Source organism: Triturus cristatus, chromosome 3_1, assembly GCF_964204655.1.
Source record: "Triturus cristatus chromosome 3_1, aTriCri1.1, whole genome shotgun sequence".
Classification (NCBI taxonomy): Eukaryota; Metazoa; Chordata; class Amphibia; order Caudata; family Salamandridae; genus Triturus; species Triturus cristatus.
The window spans coordinates 607520006-607547319 of NC_140583.1; the positions used below are offsets into that span (position 1 = coordinate 607520006).

At 45.9% G+C, this 27314-nt stretch overlaps 1 protein-coding gene across 10 annotated transcripts in view; it reads left to right on the plus strand.

The window, feature by feature from the left end:
- Positions 1 to 27314, plus strand: part of MEF2A (myocyte enhancer factor 2A) — a 707982-nt gene that overhangs the window by 438611 nt on the left and 242057 nt on the right. The window lies entirely within an intron of this gene.

A 27314-nucleotide genomic window follows, 5' to 3' on the forward strand; every position in this document is an offset into this window, starting at 1 on the left:
CCCACTAAAGTATGAGAGGCTCTCTTTCTCCAAACGCCATCCTGAAAGCATTAGTTCCCGAACCCCTCTTGTTCACTGGTTCCCTGTTCCCCAGTTGCTTAGACACCGTGCAGACAGATTGTCAGAAGGACAATCACCTATCCAGGGATAGCTCAGCTGCTATTAAGGCATAGCTTTGCTCCCTGTAACTTGTTTGGGAATGCTCTGTTGTCTGGTGAGAGTAGCTCTGCTGACAAAAACCTTAAAGGATAGATTTGCTGTTTGTACTGAGTAAGAAATTAACCAGAAGAGCAAGGGATTGATCAGATGAATGGTACTAATCAGCTGCCTTTGACATGTGATGATAGCTATGGTCACTGTGGCACGTAAGTAGTACTTTTGCTATCTGTGACATATGAGTGATACTTGTACTATAAGCGCTGAGTGTGGAATAAGTCTTCATCTGAGCAAGTGGTGGCTGTGCTGTTAGCGCCAGTTAGACATGTGGGCTATTGCACCTGTCTCTGGGTAAATGTCAGTCTGTACCCTGCCCTTATGTTGATGTCTTCTTGTAATTCTCCTCAGGAAACAGCAGGGATAAATGACCTCTCTGCTTCCATTCTCTCATTGATACATTTACCTGCGAGCACAGGCAAGCCTTTCTACTCTCTCTTCCTAAATAATGCATTCATCTGTAGAGCCTAGAGTTCTAGAGAGAGTTGAATGTTGTGTGAGCTATTTACCTTAAGCATTTTGGCTTGTGAGAGGAAAGGAACACAAAAGATTGAGATACAAGAGAAGAACCTGGTATTCTCTGATCCCAGGGCACCATGGCCTAGGTTACGAGATCTCCAGTTGTGATCACAGGTTGCCAGTGTGATTGCTCCAGTTAGTCAGCAGTTGTCTAGGCGCATCCAGGTCTGTGTCCACTAAGGTTATGAACCTTTTGAAATGCGTAAGGGATCTGTTGAAGGGCTTTATTCCCGGATGTCTGTGAGTAGAGCGATACCAGTAGTAGCAAGCTACCACTGTCCAATGATTGAGCTGTGGACATTTTGAAACACACATGCGTAAAAGCACACATAACTTACTTCATATCCGGACTTATTTTAAGTGGTTATTTTTCTCCAGACCTTGGTTCTGCCATGCCTACATTCGGGTCTGGGAGGCAGCCGAAGACGTGTGTTACAGGGACGTGTGTTACACAGCCTTGGCGTTCCATACTAGACACGTTATTATGATTTTACTGTTTTTGCGGGCTTTTAACACTGTTGGTTACCATGAACGTAATGTGAAAACAAAATTGCAGAAAAATGTAATGTTTCTTGTTTCTTCTGATTATTCACGGAGTCCCTGGATAGGGTTGAACATATTCCCATGGCCCCTACAGCTGTGTTTAAGGATTGTGATGACAATGTGTCTCCACTGCCTGTATTTTAGCTTTGGGCCCCCTGGGTAGGCTGTGCACCATGTGTGTGCTGAGGCTGCTCTGAAGGAGAGATGCACTATTACAAGCTGGCTTTGGGTCCCAGGGAGTTGGTTGCTGCTGCTTAGAAGTAATGACAGGGCGTGATCCCTGGTTGTTGCCATTGGGCCACCAGAGCGGGCTTTGTATCTGGTCTGTGTTGGCAAGGTTGTGGAGCTGACTGACCCCTTTGTGCTGAGTTTAGTTCTAAGGGCACACAGTGAGTCATTCCCTGTGAATAATTAATTTGCTGTTTTTGAAAGATAAAGAATTACAGGCTTCGACACTGTTAAGTTGGCTCTGGGTCCTCAGAGCACATCATGTTTGTGCACGTCCCCACTGCTTTAATGGGGGGGACCATGATGTTTGGTCATTTATTGTCAGCTGTAAAGGATGGATCCCCGAACAGTGTCATGTATGTGCATGTTTACATTGTGCTGAGGTGATTACCAGGTAATCGTTCACGCAGCTTTCTGATAGATGTCGCATGTGGTTTTTCTGAGTCCCCAGATAGATCATGCAGTCTGTGTGTCCTCCTTTGTACTGCCGGTCACTGGTGTATTCAACTGTGTAGCCTTGGACCGTGTCATGTATGTGCATGTAACTTGCATGATCGAGGTAACTATTAGCGGCGATACTACGTGTCTCTCGGACCTCTTTCAAGTGCGTGCTGTCCTTTCTCCCCTCCCCCCCCCCCCCCCCCCCCACCGGGGCGGCAATCTGAGGGATAGCCCCGGGCGCCACAAGCCCTAGCTACGCCACTGCTCAAAGCTAGAAGTTATCCGTCCAGAATAGTTAATGACTCTATGAAAAGAGCAAGAAATAACCCTAGAGAGTCATTATTTGAGATCCACCAGTAACCCACGAATGACCTGATCACTTGTGTTACATCTTTCACACCTAATTCAGCCATGACCAAAAAAATCATTCTAAAACACTGGGGCATTCTGAACTCAGGGGATCTGCAGATACCCAGACCAAGATTTTCATACATGAGAACTCGGAGTCTGAAAGATATTCTTATCCACACAAGACCGAGACTCCAGACGGTCAGTTCACAAAAGTTCTTGTGGGACCGGCCACCAGTGAAAGGACACTATCCTTGTGGTTCCTACACAGTGTGCAAATACACGTCAGTAACCAAAGAGGTTTCCCTACTTACCAACTTTAGATGGTCCCTCCAAAAGCACACTAATTGCAACACAAGACAGTGTATATACCCGATTACGTGTCCCTGTGGCCTACAATATATAGGGATGACAATGCGAACAGTCAAAACCAGAATAATTGAACATAGGACTAATATCCGCTGCCAAAGAGTTACCACCAGACTATACAGACATTACACAGAAGCACAACATTCTCCAGATTCAATACACTGGATTGTACTGGAAGCCCACCCATCAGATTTCCAAATCTTCCCTATTCAGGATTGAACAGAGATGGGTTCATAGACTATCAGCCCACACAATAGGACTTAATGACGATATCCCATGGGGGTCACTTCTCTAAATCACTTCTCTAAATTATTATCTTCATTAGTAACTATCCACCCTTTGCCTTCATGCATACTTAGTGGCTTTTCTGGGCCACCAAGACCGTGTGTCTCTCCTTTGTCACCTGATCCTGTTTGTCACCTACTCGACTACTCGATACGGCAGTGATTAACCCCTTTATTTACGCTTGTACCACTACCTATTGGCTGCTAAACTAGGAGTATAGTTTACATTTTTACATTGGTGCCGCCATTAGCGTTTGGTTATTATGGCTGTTGTTACTGTTGAGCATTTCCGTTCATTACCTTTACTTATATTTCTTACGCCCATGACACTGTATCCTACTGTGCTGCTCAATACGAGCCCACTCCACTCCAAGATGGCTGCGGTATCCCCCGCCCCGTTACACTGACCCCATCGCGCCACCAGGCATGCGCGTGCAAACCCTGTGTCTGGTTATTATGGCTGTGATTCCTGCTGATCATATCCTTTGATTGCCTTTATTTGTATCTCGCACGCTCATGACACTGCATCCCACTGGGCTGTTCAATACGATCCTACTCCACACCAAGATGGCCGCGGAATTCTCCGCCTCGTTACACTAACCCCATCGCGCCACCAGGCATGCGCGCGCAACACCCTGTGTGAAACTCCGCCCACGGCCACACGAGCTTAGACTATATCTGCCCTCGGTTCCTGGCGGCAGGGTAGGTCTAAGGCTCGACGTTACCAATACGCCGGTGAGTACTGACTTTAATCCTAACTTTAAGATCTGGAAGCTTCTCGTGGTGTCCGACGCACCACCCTCCTGCTCCCGCTACCATTAGACACGCGACCTAGTGCGCATCCCGCACTGTCTCTCGGCTGCCGGATTCATAGTTCTCATCATAACTGGGGGAGTGCGGACCACCTGAGTTGTTTACCTTTGACACGCCGCTTTAGGCGTACATTCCACGTAATTAGCACTGCTTAACACACCTCTCCAGAATATCCTTACGATTTAAGTTTTACTTGCCGATTGTTTGTTTCAGGACCCAATCGGTGTCCGTTTTTATGTTACCGCCAGGACTGTTGCTGGCACTCTTAAGCAACAGACTAGGTGAGTCTACCCACCCGTCTCCTTTTTCCAGTCTTAAGCCTTACCATGAGGTTTTATCAATATTTTTATTATTGTTTCCATGCATTTTATCTTCATTCCTCACCACCCTTATTGTTCGCACTACTTCTGGCATGATAAGGTGATGGGACGCTTTTAAAGTTCACACACGGTACAGTTATGGGTACCCACGCCTAGATCAATTCTACCATGATTGTGTTAACACCGGACTCCACTCTGTTTTTACTATAACTGTGTCCATATTTAAGGGTAGCTGAGATACGGCATGACCATGTTATGTTATGTTATGTTATGTTATGTTATGTTAAATAAATTTATAGGGGCGCAACTAACACCATTAGGTTTCTTGGCGCCAAAGTAAAGAGAGCAGAAGATAGCGCAAAGGCCGTTTATTGATAAGATTCTGTGAAAAGAAAAGTTTTAAGGGCAGATCTGAAGCTGGGGTACGAAGTGGTCAATCTCAGGGACAAGGGGAGGGAGTTCCAAAAAGTGGGAGCCAGGAAGGAGAACTTGAGCCCGCCGTGTTTCTTCCTCTTATATCTAGGGATGGAAAGCAAGACCATTTGGGAAGACCGGAGAGTGCGGGAAGGGACGTAGGATTGAAGAAGGGAAGAAATAAAGAGGGGGCCCTGGCCGGCTAGAGATTTGTAAATGATACAACCCAGCTTGAACTTACAGCGGGCGGCTACAGGGAGCCAATGAAGGCTCTTTAGGAGGGGACGGACATGATGATCTCTAGGGAGGCAGTGGATCAGGCGGGCAGCCTGATTCTGGATCAGCTGAAGCCGCCTGAGTTGGTAGGCTGGGATGCCTACATAGAGCGCGTTGGCGTAGTCTAACCTCGATATTACAAGCGCCATCAGGGCCAAGGTAAGAGCCTCGGAAGTAAGTAGCCGGGAGATTTTCTTAATTTTCCTTAATTGGAAATGGCTGGAGGAGACTACCGCGCTAATCTGGGGCGTCATGGAGAGATTACTACTGATGACGACTCCCAGACTTTTAACACAGTTGGCGGGGCTAGGTGGACTGCCAAGGCTGAGAGGCCAAAAAGAAGAATCCCAAGGGTTGAGGGGACCCCCGACAAGAACGAGTTCGGTCTTGTCGGGGTTGAGCTTCAGATGGTTTGAGCTCATCCAGTTGCTGATAAAGCACAGGGTATTTTGAAAGGTGGCAATAGAGTCAGCAGAGGAGTTGATGTTGAAGATTAGTTGTATGTCATCAGCATAATTGAATGCTGTGACATTGAACTGACGGAGGGCGCGGATAAGTGGGGAAAGATACAAATTAAAAAGGAGGGGGGAGAGGGAAGAGCCTTGTGGGACACCACAGGACAGTTTGACCTGGGAGGCAGTAAACTGGGATAGTCTGACAGCTTGATGGCGTTGGGTCAGAAAGGATCGGACCCAGGCCAGAGCGGTGCCCTGGATGCCAGCCTCCCTGACACGATCGACCAAAATTTGATGGTCGACCGTGTCAAAGGCGGCCGACAAGTCCAGGAGGACCAAGGCCTGGCAGATGTTCACGTCCGCGCCCCTGCGCAGTTCCTCCATAACAGAAAGGATGACGGCTTCTGTTGAGTGCGCAGGTCTGAATCCAGCCTGCTGGGGGTCCAGTACACCAGATTCTTCCACAAAGGAGCTGAGAGCGTGAGTGACGTGCGACTCTAGAACTTTGCTAAGATAGGGAAGAAGAGAGATAGGGCGAAAGTTGCTCATGATGGAAGGGTCTGCCGAAGGTTTTTTGAGGATGGCAACCACCTCGGCCTGTTTGAAGGGTCCCGGAACCTCCCCTATGGCTAGAGAGTTGTTCAAGAGGGCAAGGGGGGGGTCAGGACAGGCGGTAAAAACTTCTCGAAGGACCGAGGGGAGGCAACAATCGCTGGGAGAGCCAGAAGAGACGTTGTGTAGGAGTGAGAGAAAGTTATCCTTGGAAATAGGAGGGAAGTGAGTAAAGGTGTGTGTGGGAGAATAACTGGGGACACAAAAGGATGTAGGGGCAGGTGGGGAGGTGGAAATGCTAGTTTTAATTTTGGTGATTTTCTCCACAAAGAATTGATTAAGAGAGTCGCACAAGGATTGAGAAGGGAGAGGGGCTAAGATGACTCTTTCCGGGTTGGATAATTCATCCACTATAGAAAAAATATCTTTAGATTTATTGGATGAGTTTAAAATTTTGCCTGAGAAGTAGCATGATTTAGCCACAGTAATAGCGTTCTTGTACTCCTTCAGCCGAGACGAGAAGATAATTTTCGATTCGGGGGAGTAATCCCAGCGCCAGCGTCTCTCTGCCTGGCGGAGAGTAAGTTTGTGTGCGCGGAGCTCAGCGGTAAACCACTTTTGAGCATCGTGCCTGCGCCTTGTCTTAACCGGTTTTAGTGGTGCCACAGAGTCGGCCGCGGCGGTAAGCCAGTGTGTGAGGGTTTTGGACTGAAGGTCGATAGAGATGTTGGGTCCAGTCATGAGTGGGGGTGAAGAACTCAGGAGAGCCGTAAGTTTGTTAAGGTCGGCTTTATTCCAATTGCGCGCCAGGAAATTGGATTGGTGGGCAGCGGTGATAGGGGAAGACAGGAATACGGAGAAAGTGATGAGGTGATGGTCAGACCAGAGACAAGGGGCGATGAGGGGAGCAGAGATGGCAAGAGAGGTGGTCCAGACTTGGTCTAAAATGTGGCCTTTAACATGTGTGGGTGCATGTATATGTTGAGTGCAGTTAAGGCTCAACATTAGGTCAGAAAAAGCACGCGAATCAGCAGTTTCATGAGTGTCTGATGGCCAGTAATTAAAATCGCCCATGATCAACACGTTGGAATTGCTGATGGTAAGCTGGGTGATCATGTTACCGAACAGGATAGAAAAGTCAGGCATAGATTGAGGGGGGCGATAGGTCAACACACAGATGAGTGAAGACCCAGGCTGCTCCAGTCTTAATACGAGACAGTCTGTCGAGGCGATACTAGGAAAGAACACTGGGGAGAACCTAATGGGGTGTCTGATGATGGCTGCAACGCCGCCGCCCGCTTTACCAGCAGGGCGGTTGGTCTGCAGGATGTAGTAGCCTGGGGGAATGGCCGCCAGAACGTCAGGAGATGAATCGTCAGTGAGCCAGGTCTCGGTCAAGAACAGGACATCAGGCTGTTCCGAGTCCAGGAGGTAAAATATTTCTGATTGATGACAGACCAGGGACCGGGTGTTAAGATACATCACAGATAATGGGGAGGAAGTAGAGCGAGGGAGAGACTGGGCCCGGGACGCGGGATTTGAAGAATGGACGCCATTATCGAAAAAGATAGGGGAAATTTCCGGGAACGAGGTTCTAGTCGTGAACAGATTATGAAGAAGCAGTTTCGGTACGGAGAGGGGGGGTGGGAGGGCAGGATCATGAGCACAGACTAGAAAGGAGCGAGTGTAGATGAGTAAGGGAGCAGAGTGACATGCCCCATGCCCCGGCCTGCCGCGGACGGGCGCAGACGGGCTTAACTCAGGCGCAACTCCGGCGTGCCTACGTCGCGCCCGCTGCGCTCGTCCGCTGCGCCGACACATGGAGGCCGTTTAAATAGGGGCGGAGCGAGGGTGGAGTTCAGGGCTCCACTCCAATCAAACGATCCCAATCAAAGATGGCGGCCGCTACCGGCGGGGACCGGCGATCTCAAACAGCCCCCAGCCAGCAGAATACCTGGAATGATAAGGTATAGCTATTTTACCTGCATAACAAAAGTACAGGGGTGACCATTAATAATATTGTGTCTAAAATTCATTCACCTTTACTTTTCAGGTCACAGACCTGTGAATGTGGTATGTAGAGTTCACTTAACGACGCAGTGTAGATAGGTTTTTGTTTCTTAATCCTGAAGATGTGCCTGGATCCTCCTGACTGAAGAGGCATGAAACATGTTGATCTTGAGAGTAGAGCTACATTACTAGACACCTTACAGCTAGTACTCTGCCTCTCCCCACCCCCTTTTAATCAGGCAGTTTACCTTATGAAAGAAATAATGGCTAGGACAGACTGACCTGTTTTAATCCACTTTCACTCACATCTACACACACTAGGCCCCTCCACCCCACTACACCAACCGGCAGGAACAAAAGATCCCCGGTAAATAGCCCCGGTTCGGGAGCCCGTCGGGGATTGCAGCGCCGACCTGACGAGGGGCAAGCTCATATGATGAAGCATGACACCTAGCTTGCTGGGTGTGTGAGAGCTCTAGTTCCACCAAGGGGAACCCACCACCCCTTCCGATCCCCTCACTATTCAGTATCTCCCTTCCCTTTTCTATGGTTCTGAGGAACATTGTACCTTGTTTGCATACAAGGAATGACCAAGGAAATTGTCTCTTGCTCGAAGACCTATTTCCTTGGCTAACACTATTCTAAATCTTGGCCAAACATTTGAGATACCTTATCTGCTTTGTGGTCGAAGCAAAACAGGAGAATGATGAAATAGAACTGTTTATGATCGATGTATTAATTTTTCTATAGATGTGCATATAATTTCTATTTAATGCATTTAGTAGAGCCGGTTTCATATCACATATTTTAGATGTTGATTTATTTTTTTGTTCAACCTGAGAGATTTAGTAGGTTCTTGGTAGTTTGTGTCAGTTGAAGCATTTTGCGCTCCCTTTTCTGTATAGGCTGAGAGCTGTGGTGAATCGGAAATGTTTCCAGATTGCAGGGGCCTATGAGTACATGGAAAATGACTTTGATATAGCACTAATAGTGGTAACAGAGTTGTACCAGTATCACTAGGAAAGGCAGCGGTATTAGACGTATATTAGGATCCTCACAAGGAACCATTGTTGGGTTTTTGTTTTTAGCACAGACGTCCCACAATCTGTTTTCATATGGTTACTTTGAAGGTTGTTTGTGTCTGAATGCTATTTGGCCATCTTCCAGCCAGTGAGGTGACACTTGTGCACGTGGATCGATTGTAAAAATCCAGTGCTTGATATTTGAAGAACCCAGTCTGCATGTCCTGATACCAAGCTCTTGTATGTGCACTCAAATTTAACCTTTGCCACGACAGTCGTGGTTCCTTAATATGCATGCTTTGCTTGTGAAATACAACAGCATCATGCGTTATTGAAGTATTCACTATTGTTCACCAATGCACCAGAATCGCGCCCTGTGTGTGATTAGCACAGGTACAGTATTGCACTTCTTGATGCTAGTAATGTTTTTGGTTTGTGAATATCAAAGTTTATTGATCAACTGGAGCTGGGGAGACCTGAGGCCTATGAAGACAACAGGTGTGAATTGTTCTCCTTTAACTACCAATATGCAGCGAAGGATCACAGCACCAAAACGTGTAGGCGGCAAAGGAGCCAATCACTGAGGCCTAAGGGATGCAGTGGCTGTGTAGGAAGCATTCTAAGAAATGATAAAATTGGGGTATGTTTTTCTGTCAGATGTTCAGTGATGCAGAAGTCGGTGGTTTAGGTCTTAGGTGCCTACAGGATCAATCTCAACGTTAGCTGTCATCTCTGGCTTTTGGTGCTCCCTCCCCAATGTTATATTGCTTTCCTACTCACTGAGAAAATTATCCATGACTGACCGTCTGATCTCCAATGCAGAACATCTTCACTCCGATAATTATATTTGAATAGTGCTCTCTACACGTTTTATTTTGTTTGTTTTTTGTTATCTCCGAGCAGAAGCATCAGGTGTTTTTGTAAATGCTACCCCTTAAGAGCATTCTACAGTGAGAGCAAGATGGCTTAAGCCTCCTCGGCAGTGGTGCCCTTTATGTGTAAGGACCTCCTTGGATAGGTGGCCAATCAGGCAGTAGAGGCAGACGAGACACGCTAGTGAAGTTGTGCGTGCAAAGCTTATTTGATGACTGTATGCACCACCCACACACATGCCACACACACACACCCACCCAACCCCCACTGCTGTGTCCGTTACATTGGCAAAGAATGAAAGTTACACAGAGTGCTGATAAAGCCTTCATAATTACGACTTAACGCTGGTCCCACATCTCTATGAGCTGATAACACAACTGTCGTTCTCTCCATGTTTCATTTTGGATAACCTGCCAACCAAGCTAAGATCAATCCTTTTAGTAATATAAGTGGACTGTATGACACATGTCGTTTGTGGAAATGGCCCTGGTAAGTGGGAAGGTCTAGGTCCTCCTCACAGAGAACACAATGTCTCCCAATCTATTTGATTTGTATATCTGTCCTGGTCCACAAACCGTCATCTAATGCAGATCTTTTAAGTGTGACTGATTTCCATCCGACCTTCATACTGCAGATTGGAGAAGCCTTAACCCTTGGTAAGCAAGCAGAAACCATTGTGATACGAGAAAGGGTGCTGCCTGCAATGCACAACTCTGGTTCGATTTCACAAAATGTTCAACTTGTTCAAATAACTTGCTGTTTTACGGTCAAACTCTCCACCTCTATACCATAACTTTATTAGGGATTTCTTTCTAATTGTGCCCATCATTGATGGAGGTACACTGTGGGTTAAGCCTATAGGCTGTTAAAGACTTGAGCTCTGCTGGTAAATGTTGTAGAATCCTGGAGCCCCTCCACTATTCTCACAGCTGTTCGATCCCACTGGGCAAAGAACACAGGACAGATAAATGGAAGTGGAATTTAGGGGCTTTTGCCTCTGCATATGGTATGCAGGGTATGACCTATAATATACCTTTAAAGTTGGGGAGGTTGTCCAGAAGACATGACATTTATTAAAACTTAAAGTGGGTGTGAGGAACGCTTCATCCGTAGTATGACTTGAAGGCCAAGGAGAGCGGCTGGAAAGGAGGGATTACTTGGCCGATTTTCAACTAGTATCTCCAGCTTTTTATGCAGGAACGATTTGTATCTGGTTCGCATGTTATCCTGTACATATCCTTAATAAGCCTAGCTTCAAGTTATTTCAGGCTACTTATGTAAGGTGAGTTTTAATACCGAAGGGATCTGTTGCATGAGAAAGCAACTATATGAAAAATCCTCTCTGAAGTTTGGGGTCCAGGCAGCCCGAACAAGTTTTAATGATAATTTTAGTATGTAAACGTGTTAACTTGACCTTAAGGCCAACTGAATGTGTGGGTTATTGTTTCTCTAACTCCCCTGTCGATTGTGTGGTGGTGAAGATGGCTTTTGGGGGGCTTAAGTATAATTCTAACCTTCATCCCCTATGAATAGACGGTTTAGGGGTCGACGTGATTTGTGTTCGTTATTTCAAACTGTACATGGGTCAGCTAATTACACCTTTAATTATTCACACAGTGCATCTCAATAGAGTTCTCTTAAAACCAAACACATTACTGTCCCCTTCATTGGTTTAAGATTTTCTAGGCGTTATTTCGTCTATATAACTAGCTTTAATTTTTTTTTCTCTCTCAAAAGCTTTCCATTGTTTTAATATGGATTAAAAAAATACAATATTGTTAGGTCATTCTGTAGATTTTATGTTTTTGTTTTGATACACAGTCGATTCAAAGGATTAAACATGGACTTACTTAGTTATCAGTGGCACTATATACAACACAAGTTATTTAAATTGTAAATGTTTGTATTGAATATTTTTTTGTCTCGGACTTAAACATAATTTTCTTTTTCTTCACCATGTAACTTCGTAATTTCATATTAATTTATGACTTGAAGTCCGGTAGGGGTGGATGGAGTTTGATTCCACAGAATCAGGTGGAATTACATTAAAATTCTGCCAGATTCTTTGGAGTTGCACGATTTGGTGCTATTTTCTTAGCTCAAAATGCACCCTCAGGCCCAAAAATGTATGTTAGGATGCATTTTACCTAACGAAATAGTGCGGCCAAATAACACTCAGTCGAACTTTTCTAACTTTTTAAAAGTATTAACGTGTCAAAACTGAAATGCGTATGTATGTTTTTTGTATTTAGAAATTGTTTGGACTACTTGAGGCTGGTGAGACTCCTTAAGCAGGCTTTAGTCATAATTAGATTAATTCTACTTCAGGTACTGCCTTGCGCTCGTTTCTGTCAGTGCCGACGCTGAAGAGCCTATTTTGGAGTAGAGACTTATGTGGAGCATGATTGTTATAAAATGAACATCAATAAATGGTGTGGATTAGTGAGTACCTGTGCTTATCAAAGGAAAAGCAGACTCTCTTCGAGATCTGTTGTTCCCACTGTATGAGCTTCTCTCATAACTTTGAGATGATAGCTTGTATTGCAAGGGATAAGGGTGTGTTTGTGTGTAGGGGTGTGCATATGACACTTTGTGTATACTGGAGTTGTGAATGTATGTGGCAAACTATCATTATTTCTAATGGGTACATCTTTCCACAGATGCTTTTCTTTATAAATGTTCCCCAGGTGGCAAGATGGGTTGGATAACTTTTTCACCAACAGCAGCTGTTCAGTGTCGCCATATAACACCATGAGGCTTCGGAAGCCACACTGCCTGCCAGTTGTGTATTAGGCACCAACCAGCGCTCTTACTTCAGTTTCTATTTTTCGAAAGAAATTACTCCGCTTCTCAAAAGTGATTAGGCCAGAGGTTTCCTCCTATGATTTAAGGATTAAAACCCTGTTGCAGATGCCACAAGAGATGTCCTTGGAAGACCCAGATGACGTATGCATGTAGTGTCTTGTATCGAGTCACGACTAATCTGTTTCCAAATTCTGTTTCTTAATGCACACAAAGGCCATCAGGGAGTGAGAAACCATGTTGTTTTTAGCCAAAGCCTTCAGGGTCATGCCATAAGCATTATTTTTTCCCATCAGGTTAGTCTCTTGATGGGGAAAAATGTCCCAAACTAACTTTCCACATAAAAACAGAAAAAGCGCCATTCTGACATCAGAAAAGAGGAAGCTGGCATTTCCAACTCTATTGGTCGACCTGGGGAGTTTGAGGTCATTTGGTTGTTTATTCTTGATTTGTTCAGTAATGCTCTGATGCTCTTCATGCATCTCCTCAAATGTGACTCCACACCGGGATTTTTTGCTACTCCAGCATCTTTGACCAGGTGCTTCCCAAGTCCATGCCACTGCAGGTGCTGGAGATTTTAGAAGGTGGCAGTGCCCTCCAAAGTGCCGGCTTCAGATCAGTGTGTGCAACCTCTTTTAGCACTGCTTTCAAAGGCTACGAGATAATCTGTGTGGTAAAGGAGAAAGCCAAGCCATGTTTTACTGACCTGGCAGAATGTCTTCCTTGGGCCCAGATATGACTAGTTGGACAGCTCTTTCGGTCCAACTCCTGTGGTTCTTGCCATGCTTGATAAGGACTATAACTGTACAAAATACAATGATCTGAGACGAACAACCTCCTCTCTTGTACAACATTGATGGGGTAAACACCACATGCCTTTTTGGCTGGTATGTCCACACTCTATGGTAACTGTCAAAATTGATTGTTACCAGTTCTAACCCACACGAAAAAAACATTTATTCATAAAACTGGTCATTGATGGTTTGTATAATTTGAAAAAGATCATGTTCTGTGGTCTGGGTTCCACCGACACCATGGCTTGATCCGTGGCACAACACTGACATGCTTAGATATCTTCCACTGGCTTTTCTGGAAATGACTGAGCTACTCCTAAGGTGATTCCCCTTGATAGCAAGCACCTATTCTGCTAAAAGCTGACTTCCCCCTCTGGAATGCTTCATGAATAGCCGATCTGCAGCAAGCTTTTCTGGGTGTAGCCTTTTCTGACCGGTAGTTCCTTCAGTAGTGCAGAAAATTAAGCGGCTATTCCACAACTTAGCTGTCCCAGTAGTCTCAATCTTCACAGTTGATCCAGCTGCCCCAACAGATGTACTCCTCCTTTGGAGGCAGCGGTGAATTTGGGATTTGCCATCATGAACAGCAGCAGCAGATCCTGCTCTTTCCACTGATTCTGTTTCTTTGAGGATCATACCACAGTTGTGAGAAGATCATAGCTGATTCTGATTCCCCTTGGATAAGATGAGAAGGATCTGAAATGATATGTTGATGCTGTGTTCTTGGCCACCTCTTCTGCACAGGGTTGACTTGCTGACACTGCAGGTTGGTCCGGTCCTTCATCAGGATCCCCAAACGCTGTGGCTGCACGTGTGGAGCTTTCGCAGTGCCAGCTGGTGTTCTTCTTATCTAACATCTGAATTTGTGAATGTCAACTTGGTTTGAAAAAACACTGATATGGTGTTCTGGGACTATATATATCAAATAATGTGCCCCGCTGGTCTTTAAAATTACATTTTTGTTATGAAAACACTCTCCGCAGATCACATTGCTGTGATTAAATTTATATAGAAATGTCATTTCAGGAGGATATGATTTATTGCAGCATTACGAGAATATAAAAGGGCTATTATACTGAACTAGTATTATATGCAGTGAAAAATATCATATTAAAAGCACCCTTGCTTACAAACCACACCCTTTCCTTCCATTTTGCCTTTTTTTTTGCTAAGTAGATGAGGGCATTCACTCGGATTAAAAAGTTTCACTTTTATTGAAACGAACATAATTTTGCTCTTCCATTTGAACGTGTAAGCACGCATTTATTGTGATATGTACATTATTAGTTGTGTCTGTATGTATGTAGCATTTCTAAAGCTGTAACCTAGCTAAAAGACAGCGGCACGATTTACATGGTCAAAGCCAATCATATGTTATGCACTTCTCACAAACCGGTTCTTCTCCTGGAGCAATCAAATTAATTTTAGAGGGTGGACAAGAGTGGCTGTCTGTATGATAATGTATATGTTTGTTACGGTTCTGAAAGTGAAAGGCAGGGTGATAGTACTTATACCGATTATGTTGACGGGTGTCGGGTATAAGAAAGAGTAGAGCGCATGTGCTTGAAGGTGAACTCCCTCACTTGGTAATGCGCTTTGAGCAATTCAGTTTACTTCCCGGTATTGTGGCGTATCCATGTTATGGGTTTGGTGGCACGCGGCAGTATGCCTCCTGTGCGCTCACTGTAGAGGTTGGATTTGGATGTCACATCGTGCAATGATCGATCGTATTTTTGTTCTGGTCTCGCACGCAGTGGAGGCGGCCCTGCAGGCAGCACGTGGGCCTCTGCTAGAGTGTATGGTGCGCACAGTCCGAATCAGCACGGTTTTTGTTTGCATCCTGAGAATTGTGACATTTGGCTCGAGTTACATCGGGTGATGTCGAAGTGCGTGACCTAATTTAACCCGCCCTGCATTACTCGAGCTGAGCACATGCATCACGCGGGGAGCTTCGAGCAAGACGGGCTTTTATCTCCTCAGCCTGTTGCAAGCAGGTCAGGTAGCGCTCAAGAGCTGGCTCTGCTCCGGGGCCTGTGTTTACGTAAGTGTACATCTGGTGCTGCGCCACCACCCCCAGCAGCTCTTGGAGAGGAAGATGTCTGCCAGCAGCCAGCTTTCCTGGCGGGAAACAGCGGCGGCCTCCAATCTGGGACCCAGAGGCGCACCTAGACACCAACGCCGGGGAGGGGGGCAGCCAGGGCAGGCCGTAGCACTGGCCGGACACAGTGCAACAGTCTTTTTTTTGCGCCCCCTCCCCCAGTTCCTCCTTCCCCATGAATTCCCTCACTACCACTCACCAACAATGCACCTCATCTCTCTACAGCAGCTTTCTGACAAACATTTAATTGCGCTACTCATAGTTTACTCACACTCAGCTCTGTGATCTGCATGGCACATGTTCTTTGTAGCAGGCACATTAACCCTCTCTACTGTACTGTGTGGGTGGCAGGAGTGCCCATTTGAGTGCATTCTGAGCGATTCAATAGTGTGAGTGAAGGGTAAGAGGTGTGACTGCAGGGTGAGGGAGGTGACCATAAGAATTTGGATGCGGATGCAAGTGCAAAGTGGGACAAATGAATGCATGGTTAGGTATGGGCTTGTTTGAGTGAGATTGCAGTTTGAGCAGTGAGGGGGACAGGTGAGTGAAGTGTTGCATGGTTGCAGGGTGAGTAGTGTGCTTGTGTGACTGCACTCACAATGCACTTGCACTGTTCACCCTGTACCTCACCCTGCAGAGTGATCACAGAGTGCAGGGTGAGCGGGTGAATGGTGTGAGTGCATGGTGATCAATGTGAGTGCATTGTGGTCACCGCGAGTGCATTGAGATCGCTGTGAGTGCAGGGTGAGCGTGGAAATGAAGGGCGAGAATGAGGGAGTTGTCTGAATGCAGGGTACATTCCCAGACACTTGAAGTAACCCAGCTTGTTATTGACGGCAGCGTAGGGTTTCAGATACAAGTTAAACTATTGATATTATGGCATTAATCCGGGATCGACGGTGGAGGAACTAAGTGTGCTGATCCTGCAACAAACTTTAGTCTTATGATTAGGGTTGCCAGCTCATTATTTTGATGTACCAGATGGTACAAAAATAAGCAGTCACCTAAAGCCGTATTTTCAGCACTTATCTGTGCATACTTCGAACAGCTAATATAAATAGAAAGCCCTTTTAATTGTGTTGTAGGGCTGCCTGACTGATCCACGACTGATAATTAAAGGGAACAAAGATGGAAAAGTCGCATTAGAAATGAATATATATATTTTTTATTTATAAACCTATCTATTGTCAACACTAGGTCTTTGCAGGCTCTTTTTAGCAACGTGGCTGGCATTTTTCTTTTGGCAACCCTACTTTATATTCCTTTTCATGAAATGCTTTCTCACACTACCGCAGAAAATATAAAATACAAATGTAAGAAATAGGCAGAGTGGGGGCTCAGGGGGTACTGGAACCAGAAAAATAAAACTAAGCCTCGGTATCCAGTTTACAAAGGTATGTAAATATGCAAATGGTCTTTAAAGACCTGTGAAAAACTAGGGCGTGCTGGAGATAAGACTCCAGACGCTGCCCAGCTGAGCCTACAGCAGCTTGAGCTGCAGCAGCCTGGGTTGAGACACATGACTGAGGAGGGGGAGAGGTGGGGTGCGTATTGAAGCCCTTTTAGCTCTATGGGTATTGCGTACCTGCTGGGACCGGAGTACTGTTGTAAGTTTCTTAATCTTATTCACAAGTTGTTGCAAGGTATGTTTGAGTTGCCACCTGCAGGTATAGCATGCTTTCAGATTGAAGCTACAGAATACTTGTAAGTAAGAGGTTGGGCGGGATGACCTCCTGAAGCCCATGGCAATGAAACAGAGGGGTGATGGCCCTTTCCACCCATGGTGGGCCCATGTGCTCAGCTACCACCCTAGCAGAGGAGCAACACTAGGATTTTGTCCCATGTCACCCCTGGTCTGAAATGGCCAGCTGCATAGTCTTTGCATAATGCAGTGGCTAACCCATACCAGTAGTCTTTAGCTTGGTGCAGTGAAGCCAGTGGGGCAAAGGACGAAGGTGTGCAGCATTATCTGTTAATGAGAGCACATTAATAAGCCCCGAAATAGCTGACATTTTACGATGCTCTGAGCTAGAGGTTGGCAGGCCAGGAAGCCGAGCCAAGAGTCTGTCTTGGTTCTAAGAGCCAGACTACGAACAAAGCCATCAAAATGTTTTTTGTGCTATATGTTCAGCAGACCGCCTGTAATAATAAAATAGTCCTCAAAATTAAAAAAAGAGCATCTCTTTAATGCACGGAAGCATGTTACTTAAGTATATATATTAGATTACATCACTTAATTGAGTGCCATTTTTTAGAAGTGATACTTTATAAAAATAAGCTTTGTAACATTCATGAACTGCCCAGAACTAAGACAAGTCGGGTTATCGTGTGCCATCGACACTGGCTTGTTCACGGCTTACTGTGCCGAATATCAAATTCTTTGGTACAACACTTGAGCCTGTGTCCGTGTACTGTAAAGAATAAACTCTGATATTAGCCAACATATGTAATTGAGTTTAAAGATCTTTGAATGATGGAAGGCTGATTCTACCATGTCAGTATTCAAAATTGTGGCATCCAGAACATTCTACATTTGTCAGCGGTGAACATTCAGTTTACTAACCTGCCTAGTGCTTGAGTCTTATAAATTGTTTCTCCATACCCCTCTCGACTCATTTCTCTTTATACTGCTTTCTCTCTACACCTCTTTCCATTGGCTGAATCATGAGCCTACAATGTTACTTAAGCTTGTAAAGCCCTCTGATACCCACAGAAGGGTGTCATATTACAGAAGGCTATCAGAAGAGATCAGAACAGTCAGGAGACTGGATTAAGTGGATGCGAAAAACCAGGTCTTCAGTTTCTTTTGAAATCAGAAGTTTGCTTCCCATACCAAATGTGGGAGAAGAGAGTTCCAGAGCTTTGGTCACCAGAAATTGAAGAATCTTCCCCCGCAGCAGAAGCCGTTAATTGAGGCGAGCGCATAAGAGAACTCTTAGCAGATTGCCAAAGGTTGGTGGGGCAATATCTGCAGATACATCTTTGAAAGTAGCTCAGACCAGAACCATAGGTCAATTTTGTGGATAAGGCAAACTGATTAGGATGTGGTTGTTTTCCAGATAGGGAGCCAGTGAAGGTAGTTCAAAACGGGGGAGATGTGTGCGTGATAGGGCAGATTGAAGATAGCCCTGGTAGCGGTATTGTGCCCTCTGAAGCTGGGTCATGAGACTAGATGTAATGCCCAAATAAAGGGTATTACTGTGATCGAATTTGGAAATGAGGGCTTGGGATGGCTTGAAGGGCACAGACCACGAGTAATGCCAGAATTCTTGCTAGTGTCCTAGCAGAAAAAGCTCTGTTTTATTGGAGTTAAGTTTTTGAAAATTATCCAGCTGGAAACTGCCTGCATGCATAGTTGGAATTTTTTTAGTGACTGTGTATGAGAATTATGGCCTGGGTATCAGCTGCGTAAAGTAGGGTTTTAAAGATAAAGGATCCTTCCGGGGGATTAGAGGGAGCACGTAGACATTGAAAAGTATGGCTCAAAGGAGAACACTGATTGACACAGTATTTTTTAGGTGTCGGCTACCTTGAAGGAGGTGGTGCGCACAGATTGCATATGGCCTGTGAAGTAGTTCAGCCAGTCAAGGGCAGTTTCTCAAATACTGATGTCCCATAGTTCTTTGAGAAGGATGCCATAGGCAATCGTATCAAATACTGTCGATAAATCCAATAGGTCCTGGACAACAGAATTTCCCTGGTCCAAAATGGATCTCGGATTGTTCCTAGCAGATAGACGACCATTTCTGAATAATAATTTGACCAAAACCCTGATTGAGCTGGATCCAAAATGACTGGTTTCCAGATGAGTTAAGTTGTTTATTAATCAATTTCTCTGTGATTTTAGTTGTGAGCTGGAGGATCAAAATCGGCATGTAAATGCTGGGTATCAGTAGATCAGCAGAATGTTTTCTTTTATATTGGCATGCTTTCAGTAGGCAGGGGCAACGGTTTGCTGAATGGACACATTCACAGATTGGTAATATGGCTGATTACTAGGGTATCAGTTTGTTTAAGAATTTTGCTGGTGGCAGCAATCCAAAGGGGAACCTGATTTGGTGGCTGATAGTGCCTTTTTGATATCTAGTTCAGAGCACGGGAAGAAAGACGAAAGAGTCTGACTCTTGTGTAGCTGATTGAGATTAAATTGTTCTAAGGGATCTGGAGACTGAAGAAAAGGAGAAGTAGATGTCAGTTTTTCTAGCAAAGAAGATCGGGTATAGTAAAAAGTCTGAGAGCCAAGAAACGATTGGGAATGAGCCGTGAATTAGAGCGTGTACCATTTTGAATGTTTTTTTAGATAAACTGTTCACTGTATTGATTTTGTGTAAAGTATATTTGTCTAGTAGAGCAGATTAACTTGTGTAGTAAACAAGAAGCTGATTTGTAGCTCTTTTTTGTCTTCAGTAATATTTCTGGATTGCCGTTTGCATTTCAGTATTTTGCATAGCTCTTCATTGAAACATGGGCCTGAGGGCGATTGTCATTTGTTTTTGGGGGAGACAAAGAGGAGCAGAAATGGCCACTATCTCAAGCATCCCATTGTTAAAGTTGGTGACAGCGAGATTGGGGCCAGTCTCGTAGGAAGGGAGGGGAATGGGAAGATGATAGAAAGACACTGGGAATTACTCTGGTCAAGTCCCTTTGGAGTTTGGGATGTGGGCGGGAGTAGCGAGAGAAAGATTTGGCCAAATATAAGGAATAGAGAATTTCACTGCTGAATGGTCAGCCAAGGTGGGAGCGGGTGGGTCCATGGAGATTATTTAGGGAATATTGGAGAAGACCAGGTCAACAGATGGCCTATTGTGTGAGTGGGGAGACGCAGAACGGGAGAGGGAGAGGTCCCTCTGTTAGTCCCTGGTTATTTCTCTACCTCATTTGGTCTTCCTATCTTATATCTTCGTCTCTTTATTGCTTTTTCTCCATTTGTCCTTCTCTTTTCTCTTCATTCTCTCCCATTGTATCCCTATAATTGTCCCTCCCTTTCTCTATCCCACTTTTTTCTGAATTTTCCAGGTTCTTTTGTTGCCCCAAATCTTTTCTTGATTCTTCCATCATGATTTTTCTTTTGCTCGGTTTCCCTTAATGCTCAATATTTATTCCTTTGACTTTAATGCAGCTTTATGTGAGATCCTGTCCACTCTTGATATCGTTACCATGGTTCCTATGTTACTGCCAACCCATGGTGGTTGTCTCCTTTCTCTTCTTCCCCTCTTTCTAGCCCTGCAACCCCTCACATGCACTGCTCACCGCCCCTTCTCTTATTCTCGCCTTGCTTCCCTTATATTTGGCACTTGCTGTTTCTCCCCAGTCCCTGCCTTCCCCTGTATCCTGGCGCACCCACACCTTCTTTCTCATGCACTGCCTGTGAATCATCTCTCTCTTTATCCCTCCCGGGCCTTTATCTCTGTAACTCTCGGACCAGCACCGGTTCCTTGCTCTAATTCTGACAGAACATGCCCCGCCTATTTTGTCACTGATTCCCCGTTCCCTCACGAGCGCGACACTTTTTCACTCCCTCCCCCTTGCTCACTCTCCAATATGCCGCGGCCTCTTGTTCTCTCTTCGCAAGGTGGAAAAAGGCTGCGCCTGTAGATATTCAGTTCGCGGCACGTACGTTAAGTGCAAGCAGCAGAACAACACCCACGGAGGCCGCACAATATCGTGTGCTTCCCAGTTCCAAGGTCGTCAGCTTGCGGCCGCCTCTCTGTGCTGCCATTCTTGCCATCTGTACTGTTGCATGTCTCAGACCACAGGCATGTTCATGCCCTCTGAGCAAGGGCTTCGTCTGTTGCTTCTCTGCCTGGCGGCTGTCCATACTGTCTCCTAATGTGTTACGCTTTCCGAGCAATAATCCCCTGGCCTTGGCGTGGCCCTTTTCCGAACGCTTGCACTTTTTCGTATGCGAGCTCACACAAATCCATGTCTTCTTTAAAAGCATTGAAACCATTTTCACATCCTATTTTCGTGTTTTCGTTAAGCGTCCCCTTGCCAGATTTAACGTTATAACACCGTACAAGAGGGAGGCCTTCTCGTTTTCGTTATTTCGATTGAGTTACGTATGTTTAGGTGCAGTCGAGTTTTTACTGTTCCACGCTGGGTCAGGTGCTACATCTTACCCCCTAAACGGCCTGTTCTCAATTTCAGGTAGTGTTGGCTTTTCACATGAAAACAATATGGTGTTAGGTGCCCACATGGTCATCCACAATGCTTTTGTAACATGGTGTGCTTGCTTTTGTAACATGGTGTGCAAACTAGAATCCTGCAGCAATAGAAGGCTCGAGGTATGTGGCAATATTCACTAAATTATTCGCCATGGAAGGCCATATTATGCAATTAAGTTATGCGCCAGGGAATGTGTCAATGTTTAGTATTTTTTTTTACATTTTATCACACTTGTCCAAAAGTTATAGAATTATGAAATATGTAAAAGAAAGCGGACTAGGGGCATTCTGCAGATCCTTTTCAACGTGCTATTCACCAAAAATAAATCTCAACTTGCATGCAGGCACAGAATACCGTTTTATTGACTGTCATTTTTACTTCCCTCAAGATACTTCCTGTGATGCAATTAGCAGGAAACAAACCTACTATAATACAATTTGTGTGCTAAAACATGTGCCTCATTTATTTGGCTTTTCCCATGGATATTCTAAAACTTGTTTTCATTTTTAGGTCGAGCCTGTAGCAGCGCGCATGTGCTGCTCTGGCAAGACTTTATGTAAACAGTAAAAGGGCTTTGGAAAGCTCACCACACGCTCGTGCGTGTGGTTTGATTTCATTCAGAGGCTATTCGCCTTTGCGTTCGTCTTTCTGAGAAAGACCGCACACAATTGGGCAAAGGCGGGTGCATGTCCCGCCTTTGCCCCGCCCACGGCCTATTGCTTGCGGTTACCCGCAGAGGCCACATCTGTTTTCAATTATGCGCTGCTCTGGTGAGACTTTATGTAAACAGTAAAAGGGCTTTGGAAAGCTCACCACACGCTTGTGCATTTGGTTTGTTTTCGTTCAGAGGCTATTCGCCTTTGCATGCGTCTTTCTGAGAAAGACAGCACGCAATTGGGCAAAGACGGGTGCCTGTCCCGCCTTTGCCCCACCCACGGCCTATTGCTTGCGGTTACCCGCACAGGCCACATCTGTTTTCAGTTATCGTGCACAGATGCATGGGCGATAATTGAAAACAGATCGCTCGCTGTGGTGCGCACGCACCACTCGCGGGTCACATAACTGATGAGAAACATCATGTCTGCAGGGCTGAGATACCGGAGCATACCCGCCCTGTTGAGGGGACACTCTGTGTGCATTTAACAGCCTATCTGAAGACGTCCCCGGAAGGGTCATGGATAGTCGTGCACGTAAGTTGGATTTGCTAGGAATTTTGTTATTTATTCAGAACTCTTCTGTGGGTGGAGAATCGTGGGCAGAGTCTGGCATGCGTCAGCCTGTGTCTGACATGTGACCATCTCTGCTTGGTCAAGGACTTCGAGGATTTCCAATAAGCCAGTCTGCCTCCCCCGAGGACTCACAAGGGGAAATCGGTGTAGAACAAATTGTTTGTGCTTTATTGCCTTTATGTGGTGGAGAGCTTAACAGTGCAGCGGGTGAACATCTTTGTCCGGGGGAGAGTGGCCGAGCCTTCTCTGGGCACTTCACACTCACTATTGGAAGAATACAGGATTTACTTACCCCCAGGGTGCCCGGACAGGTCGCCGCCAAGGATATCACACGGTGCAGGGCGGGATCACGCCCAGACACGTCCCCTGCGGGCTGTCTCCTCGCGCGCACCTCTGTGCCAGTCAGGTGACAGCCTGGAGACTGCTGATCAGCAGTGCTTGGGACAAACCATGCGCACGTTTTCGGGGGTGCAACGGCCCTCCCTCCACCGCGGAAAATGGGAACTTTTAATGTAGGATTTTTATTTTGCATTTTCTAGTGTGTTTTCTAAACATTTTGCACACCATTCTTTTTCTCCTCCTAGCATTTTAATGTTGGGTCTTATGCACCTGGCTATATGCCACGTCAGTGACTTTCAACGCCGATTACGGCTATGGGACCGCGGAAGCTGATGAGCAGGAAGACCGTAATTTGCCCAGATTCACATACTTGTGACAAGTGGGAAAGCCAGTATTAGAATGCAGACCTTCTACATCCACAGACAATTTAGCAACAAAAGACCCCACCCCTCCTCCCTTGCACCTATAAACCATCACTACAAATAAATGTCGTACAATAAACCCTGAAGTGAAAGGGGCCAAACACGTGCATTTAAAGTGACAGCTCTGGGTCAATCCGGTAGTTCAGCCGGTAACAAATGATCTCAAAGCATAAGTGGCCATTTTGTGCAGGAGGCCACGCTTACTTTTATTTGCACTTGTCCGAGATGCACTGTGCATGGAAATAGCCTACTAAAGGCAGATTTCCTGACGTAAGCACTTGAACTTTTTTTTCTTTCGTGAATCAATATTGTTGCCTTGGCTGCTCCACACTTGCAAGTCAGCCCAGCCCCGGGGGTCTTTGGTGCCCTAGGGAGAAACATTCCTTATCTCACCCAAGCACAGGATTTTACTCCACTCGCCCAGGGGCAGAACAGGCCGGTTTTCCGTGAAGTTGGTGTAATAACCTATTAGGTCTGGCTCCAAGCATTGGCATAGTAAATAAGTCTCGCTTTTGGGACCTTATAAGTATTTAGTTAAGCAGCACAATATCCTTGGTGCAACAACACCAACTGTTGCATGGTCAAACACTTATAAGGTCCCAAAGGCGAGACCTATTGGCTATGCCAGTGCTTGTTAAATTTACCGGTTGTGCATGCCTTAGTCATAGTCAGTGCCCGCTGGCAGAAGTCCAGCTGGAGCCCCTGGTGGTCCGGTGGGACCTGAAGGAGAGTCGGAGGGAACTGGAAGCGTCGGAATAGCTGCAGCATGTTCTTTTTGAAGGCCACATTCTGCTGCGTGGTCAAGGACAGCCTGGGAAATGTGGTGTTTAGTGGAATCAGAGCCACATTAGAGGCTGAAGATGCTTGAGTCTTACCTTTCGACTAGCGCTGGTGGTCCAATTTACCTGATTTCAAGTGGGGGGGGGGGGAGGGGGTGAGGCTGATGCCCAGTTGGCCTTCTTGTGCTTATTGTACGTTTTAGACATATGAAGGAAGACTTAGTGCAGGAACGGGCCTCTACACAGGACTAGGTCTGTGAATGAGATCCTGAGCAGCCTTACGGCTTGTAGTTGGACTTGTGTGTCGACCATGGTGCCCTCTTCTGTTCGATTACGTAGAGTTTTAGTTTCACTTTCACTCATGGATTGTCTTCTGATGCTTGAGGACCTATTTACCATACAACTTCGACTTGAAGCTTTTCATTTGAAGTAGACAGCTCCCTTGGCTCACTGAGCTAAATTTTGAAGTTGTTTGAATGCCACCAAAAGTTGAAACAGAACTGAGGATCTGCATTGAAGTGCATGGGAAGAAAAGAACTGACGTCGGCATGCCAGGATGGCCCTTACATGCGGCTCCACTCTGTCACTTCCAGGGTGGTGTAGAGTCATAGTGGCACCATTTATCAATGGGTGGGCGCATTGTTGTATAATTCGCTGGATCCAGGCTGCTGCCTAGGGATATTCTAAAGAAAAGTAATCTGCAGTTAGAATATCCCTCAGAAAGAATGTCACCAATATTAAGTAACTTGTTCTTTTGTTGAAATCTCCAATTACTCAGAAAAGGGTGGATTATGTGGCCTTTGTGGCAGATTTGTAGAGACAGAAAACTTCCATCACATTTTTACAGTGCTTCAGGCTATGTTGTTTTATAAATGGTTATTTATGTTTGACATCATACTTCATTCATGTTAATAGCATGCTATATCTAGTTACTTGCCTATGTCCCATCATTATGGAAACCGTAACCTTGTTGTGAAAAGTTGCTTCTACATTGTACTTCCTGTGTATTTTATTATGGGGCTTTTGTTGCATTTGATTCCCTTTGAGCAACTGTATCATTTAGCAGTGTTAAACTTCAATGTGCATTCTGAATTTTGCAAGAAGTTGCAAATAATTGTTGTTCTTCGGCAGCCAGCCCTCCTTCAGTCTTGGGTATGAGGTGGGCGTGCTTGTGTTTTCCAAGCAGACCTGGTCAGCAGCAGCAAAGAGTCTGACACATTCTCAGTAATGTGGCTTAGCTTAGCCTTAGCTAAGCATCAGTTTTAACCTAGCCATCAGAGACGTTTTAGCCTATGGCACTACATTCTGGAAGCACCATACCATACCATGTCCACTCAGCGTGATTTATTCCACAAGGTTGCACCGGCCACATGGCTCCTGGTGCTTTGAGCGGGGTGCCATTTTCGGAGGTCAGCGCACTAGCTCTCATCACGCTGGGGGGTTAAAAGGCATGACGCGAACGTGCAGGGCTGCCTGACTGGGTCCGAGCTGTGTTCAACGCTCGCCAGTCCATACGCTGCTCTCGAAGGTCTCCTACCGATTTTAAATTCATTTAATTCTGTTCTGCACTGCTTTTTAAAACTTTGTGAGAATTTGTAATTTTGTGTCCACTCAGGGCGATTTACACCGCAAGGTGGCACCGGCCACAGTGCTCCTGGTACTTCGAGCGGGGCCGCCCTTTTCGGAGTTCAGCGTACTAGCTCTCAACACGCTGGGGGGTTAAAAGGCATGACGCTGCGAACGCGAAGGGCTGCCTGACTGGGTCCGAGCTGTGTTCAACGCTCGTCAGTCCTTACGCTGCTCACAAAGGGATCCCACCGATTTTAAATTCATTTAATTCTGTTCTGCACTGCTTTTTAAAACTTTGTGAGAATTTGTAATTTTGTGTCCACTCAGCGCGATTTACACCACAAGGTTGCACCGGCCGCAGGGCTCCTGGTGCTTTGAGTGGGGCCGCCATTTTCAGAGGTCAGCGCACCAGCGCTCAACACGCTGGGGGGTTAAAAGGCACGATGCTGCGAACGCGCAGCGGACGCCCCACTGGCACGCCTAAGGCAAGCCCGTCTGCGCTCGGGGCCTGTCCCCCTGGCCGTTGCGACCCAACAAGGCTGACCTACACCAGAGAGGACCCTAAAATGGGAAACGTTGGGTGTCCTTTTATACCTTTAGAAGGATTATCCAAATGTCTCAGAATTACCTGCCCCTCCTGCAACACCCTTTTACCGCACAGTCTTGACCTCCCTGTCTCTGGCCCTAGCGACAGAATAGGTAAGAGTGACCACAAGACCGTCCCTTCACCTCTTAGAGGCATGCTGTTGAATGCTAGATCATTAATCAAACATAGCACAGAATGTGCTCGGCTCATCGGAGAACAAGACATTAAATTAGCTCTCATTACCGAGTCTTGGTCCGATCAGGCCTCCGGGCCTGACTTGGCTAATGCCACCCCACCTGGATTTCACTGTCACACTTTGAACAGACCTCACGGAAGAGTTGGAGGTCTAGCAGTTATCTACCACCACTCATTGAAACCTATATTTCACAATGCTTCAAATGCTGCTTGTGAGGCTCTTTCTTTCAGCCTTCGCACATCACACCATAGCACCCTTAAGTGGATACTTCTTTATCGCCCTCCGGGGCCATAGGGTGGTTTCCTAGAACAGCTGGGGTTACTGCTAGAAGATGGGTTATGCGCAGACTCCTTCTCTGTGCTAGGGGACTTTAACTTACATCTGGAGGATCCATCCAATCCAGGCACTGTCGCTCTAGGGCAGATGATGGAGGCAGGTGAACTTAAACAGCTGATTGAAGGACCAACTCACAAGGGGAATACCTTATACGGTATATACTCCAATAATCCCACATTGGCAGTCACCTTGGTTCTCCCTCTGGTATGGTCTGATCACAGCGCCATCGTTTTTGAGGTCACAGAGCCCTTGGGTTATAAAATTAAACCTGATCTTACTGGGAGTATTGGGAAAAGAGTTTGGAAAAACGTTAACTCTA